General features: G+C 39.7%; 1 pseudogene; it reads right to left on the bottom strand.

The window, feature by feature from the left end:
- Positions 1-272: 272 nt before the first annotated feature.
- LOC149168140 (pentatricopeptide repeat-containing protein At2g27610 pseudogene) lies at positions 273-3,582 on the bottom strand (annotated as a pseudogene).
- Between the last annotated feature and the right edge of the window lie 1,900 nt (positions 3,583-5,482).

The following is a 5,482-nucleotide window of genomic DNA, read 5'->3' on the forward strand; positions in this document are numbered from 1 at the left end:
GCATGCCTCCTGGAGTTTCTGGCTATTTCCATGGTTTCCCAACCGTGTTTCATGGAAGTTCTCAGGGGTTTGCAAGGCTTTCCATGCACTTTGTGCTAAAAATTATGGAGGTTTCCCAGGTATTGACTTAAGTTTCCAGGGGTTTCACTGAAGTTCTCAATGTTTCCTTGTTTTTTGACACTTCCTATAGGTGTCTGCCCAAGTTTCATGTTTCCATCCATGTTGCAAAGCAGATTTTAGGATTGACTTGCCTTTCTGGATCTGGTTCCACCTGTCCAAGCTTTTAAATGCCAACCAAGAATTTTTTTGGCACTGTACAACAACAGATATAACTAAAAAAAATGCCAAGGCTGTTGTTGATTTTCCAGTTAAATATGATATGCTCCTTTTGTGATAGGAATGCCAGAACCCTGCCAATACACAAAATGCCATGCTGGTCCCTTTAACATAAATAGAAAGGTTGTCTTAGCATCACAAGGAATCCTCCCAAGAGCATAACCTTTAGTTGAAATGGTGGAAGTTACTGGAATCACCTCACAATGAATTATCCTTGGAAATCTTGTAGATGGAATTGATAGCAGTGTAGCAGTCTGCACATAAAAATTCAAAGAGGAACCCCATGGTAGTGTGCGTAAGTGCAGTACCAATAGCAAACTTTTCACTGTGATGAAAGAGAGAGGGCTTCCTTTCGCTTCTGCTTTTTATCAGCAAAAGAAGTCTCATGCTAGGTACTTATGATGCTACCTCTATCTGCCCTGATAACATCTGCGACTTTGCATAGATATCCTCCATTAGTTCACATGATCTGGCTTGTACCCTGCCATGCACCTCTGACTCCAAGTTGTTTTCCTTCACTTTCATTCACCAAATTTCACATCATTGCTGTGTCATCCCCATCCACCACTTTCCATGAATATATTTAACTAAACCAACATATAATCTCCAACATTTACTGGTGCTACACATCCAACGCAGCAAGGAAATAGACTGCAGATTTTCCTAAATATCAATAGCCAAGCTCTGCTGGAAGTGATTGTGTTCCTTCTGCTCCTGCTCTATATCATACAGCATGAATCTTGTGCCAGGTAGATGTCCTGCATTCTCGATCATGATGGACACCTTCTGCAGATTTGCATAGGTATCATCTGCCAGTTCTTGTGATCTGTCTTCAGTGATAAATGCATGCACCCTCTTGTTTACCTCAATCCAACTGCATCCTGGTTCCTTTTTCACTCCTCTCTCATTCATTATTTTTCTCATCTTTGCTGCATCATTCCATCTCCCACCTGCAGCGAAAATACTTGACAACAACACATAACTTGTAGCATCCAGTGGTTCCAACTCAAGAAGGCATTCTGCCGCACGTCTTCCTATTTCCATATTGTCATGGACTCTGCAGGCACTGAGCAATGTCCTCCACACCAAACCACTGGGTTTTACGGGCATTGTATGAATGAAGGCTTCTGCCTGATCAAGATGCCCAGCACGGCTAAGAAGGTCAACTACACAGGAATAGTGCTCCATTCTTGGCATGATGCCGTAATCTCTACTGATCGAATCAAAGTACTTACTTCCTTCTTCCAAAAGGCCTACATGGCTACATGCAGAGAGAACACCAACAAATGTGATGTGATCTGGCTGCATGCCTGTTGCTTTCATTTTCTCAAAGAGTTGAATTGCCTCCTTGCCATTTCCATGCTGGGCACATCCTGAAATTATTGCATTCCATGAGATGATATTGCGTTCAGGCATTTTGGCAAACGCTTCTCTTGCATCCTCTATGCTACCAGATTTAGCATACATCGTAACGAGCGCATTCTGTACAGAGACATCCAAATCATTTCCTGTTTTGATGATATGAGCATGGACCTGCTTGCCCTGTTCTAAAATGGCTAGTGTGGCACATGCCCTGAGAATACTAGCACAGGTGAAAAGATCTGGCATCATGAGTGCACGATGCATTTGAGCAAAATGTTGCAGGGCTTCCTCACTATACCCATGCTGGGCGTATCCTGAAATCATTGCATTCCATGAGACAACATTCTGCTCTGGCATTTTTTCGTACACTTTCCTGAAACTGTCGATGCTGCCACATTTAGCATACATTGTGACAAGGGCAACCCCTACACAAGCATAAGACTCAAATCCAGTTTTGATTACAAGTGCATGGACCGGATTGCCTTGCTCCAGATCTTCTGGCCTGGCAAATGCGCCGAGGACAGTATTAAGTGTGAACTGGTTGATGCTTGTGCATACCAATAGCATTTGTTTAAGAAGTTGCAGAACCTCCTCAATGCACTGGTGTTGAGCATATCCGGCAATCATTGTCGTCCATGAGACTACGTTCCGATCAGGCATTCCGTCGAACACAGCACGTGCATCCTCAACGTTTGAGCATTTCACATACATGTCAATAAGAGCGCTCCCCACAAACACATTTGCTTGAACTCCAGTTTTTATGACCGCTGTATGGACCTGCTTGCCCTCTTCCAAAGTTGCTATTATAGCACATGCCATCAGAACGCTCGAAAAGGTGAATTGGGTTGGTTTCTCCCCTACCTGCTGCATAGTGCAAAAAAGTTTCAAAGCTTCCTCACCATGCCCACTCTGGGCATATCCAGCAATCAGTGCATTCCATGAGACAACACTCCGTTCAGGCAGCCTGTCAAACAACTTATGTGCATCCTCTTGCTGCCGGCATTTGGCATACATGTCCACAAGAGCACTCCCACCAAATGCATCCGACTCCAATCCAATTTTTTTAATAATAGCATGCACTTGTTTTCCCTCTTCCAAAGCCGAAAGGGTAGCACAAGCTCGAAGAACACTCGCGAAAGTAAACTCATTGGGCTTCACTCCTGCCCCTTGCATTTGGGGTAAAAGTCTCAAGGCGTTTTCGTAGTGACCATGTTGAACATAACCCGCAATCATGGCATTCCAGGAGACCGAGTTTCGCTCAGGCATTCTGTCAAACACTTCGCGTGCATCCATCAGTTCTCTGTTTTTGGCATATACATTTAACAATGTGTTCCAGAAGGAGATATGAGGGTCAATCCCAGTTTTAGTGATATAGCTATGGAGGGGTTTGGCTTCTTCCAATGTCTTCAATTTAACAAAACCTAATAAAAAATATGCATAAGAATTCAAGTCTGCAGGCTTATGTAATGTCTCAGACTGTATCTTGCTGACATAAAGGGTATGAGGCTCGTTTTGAGAGCCCTTGAGCTCCGATGTGTATATGTTAGTTGTTGCGCTGAATGCAGTACCCATGTGATTACAACGATTCCCAAAAGTTAACAGCATTATGTCATGGAATTGGAACCGAATGTTTAAAACCATAGAAAAGAGATTGCCAAATTATCCTTACCTGTTACAGTATTGGATACGGTCTCTCATGCTCATAGTTTGTCCAGTCCGTTGAGTTTTTAAACCTGTTAACTCTAGCCAGGATAACTGAGCATCTTCTGATGTCGTGATATTCTATCAAAGTTTCTGAACTGATATACAAATGCAAGGACGCAAAATGTTAGTTTTTGATTTAGATAAAAATTAACCCGTCCTTGGTTTTACTTCTTGGGAGAACTCTTAAAAACTTGTTTTTGTTGATTCCTAAAATGTTAACCATGGCTCTCCATCCATCTTTCTTTCTTCTTTTTAACAGGGTTATTATTTTTTTTAAGTTGATTGGGTTAGGTTGAATGGTGGATATCTCTCATCCTAAAGTGTTTATTGATTAATATTGAGGGCTCTAGTTGAAACTTTGTTAATCTACTAGGCATGTTTGTGGGTGGTTGTATTAGGATTAAAAGTATAGAGGAGCTCCTTCATCACAACTCCGGTCTTTTCAGTGAAAGGCAACAAATCTACTAATTCTCTTAATATAAAAGAAGGAAAAAAACTTATATTTTATTTGTTTGGTTGAAGCTAATATACTTAATTGTATTTGAAGAAGCACAAAATTATGAATTTCTTTTTGTAAATGACATTATTACATGGCAAATGTATGGATTGAGAAGTCAAAGTAAGGCTCAATGCACGGGTGAAACACATCAACATGATATTTCACTTTTTCATTTAAGTCTTTTGTTAGCTTTTTTTAAATAAAGGTAATTAACTACTTAAGATCCTTCATTGTTATGATGGGTCAAAAGCAGTTTATCATAGGCATTATGACACCTTCACTAAATGACTTATAGCTATTGCTAGACCTAAAAATGATGCCTAAATAATTACTCTATTTTTGTATATAAAATCTCATCTTGGTGTTTAGATGGGCCACATGGCATTTGTTAGTAATAATATTAGCTTTCATCTGTCAACATGGTCATATGCCATAATTATTATGACATAATTTGTTATCACATGTCATCATTGCTCTACTTATTATCCATGTACAAACAACATGGAAGAATTAGTGTTAAAGATTATTTTGAACACAAAGGCATATGGATTAGATTAGAAAGTTTTAGGATCACCACCTCGTTGTAGTACTATTAGATTTTTAATGTAAACTTGAATTACTTGATCTCAAGCCGCACAACTATAAAATATGGAAGTATGTCCAATCCCATGAAAGCATTGCAAATTAATAATAAAACATAGCATGTGTCTTCTTAATTTCATAAGATAAGGCTAAAACACATAACACAATGACTACAGTCACCAAACAACATAGCATTAATGAACACAAGAAATTATAGTGGGAATCTCTCTTGAGACACAAAAACCACAATCCACTATCAACATCAAACTTTATTCTTTGCATATGCAAACATACACATTTTGAAGGTGCACAATGATTTTCATCCATCAAACATAGCCCTTGGCCATTAGACAACATCACACTCTGGTGAATTGTGGCACTTGGTCATTACAAAAACTTGTGTTGTCTCTCTCCCTCTCTCCCTCTCTCCCTCTCACATACACACAAGCACATTGTGAGAGCATAAGCCACAATAGCAACACATAAGCCCTAGAAAGGCCTAAATTTTACCATGTATGTTCTTTAACCCATCAAGGGTTCTTCTCCCTTCATTGCCTCTATTCTTCTCCTTTTATAGCTGCCACACTTGCTTTATCATTTAGGGTTTTTAGGTTTCTATTATTCATAATTATCAAAGTAGATTATATCAACTTCATCCTCACCTTTGTGTCACCGCATGGCTCCTTGTGATTGTCATTAACATGTTTATGCCTTCTTCAACATATATCTCTCTTGGTCTTTGTTCTCCTTCTAGGGCCACTGTAGTTCATCGATGGTGCTCCTACATCAATCTCCCCAAGATATTTGAAAATCACATCCTCCTACGATGGCCACAAACCATCTTCAAATTTTGTTAACTTTGTTTGTTTGTTGTAATTTCTTCCACTTTGTCTCTTTATCGTTCCCTTTTCTCTTTTTAATACCACAAATATGTCTCTCAATGACTTTGATCATTTTGATAAATCTATGTAGCCACCTCTTGTTGGAGCTTCTTCACAT

Source organism: Pinus tabuliformis, chromosome 4_2, assembly GCF_031772625.1.
Source record: "Pinus tabuliformis cultivar Carrire ecotype Pingquan chromosome 4_2, CPIR1, whole genome shotgun sequence".
Classification (NCBI taxonomy): Eukaryota; Viridiplantae; Streptophyta; class Pinopsida; order Pinales; family Pinaceae; genus Pinus; species Pinus tabuliformis.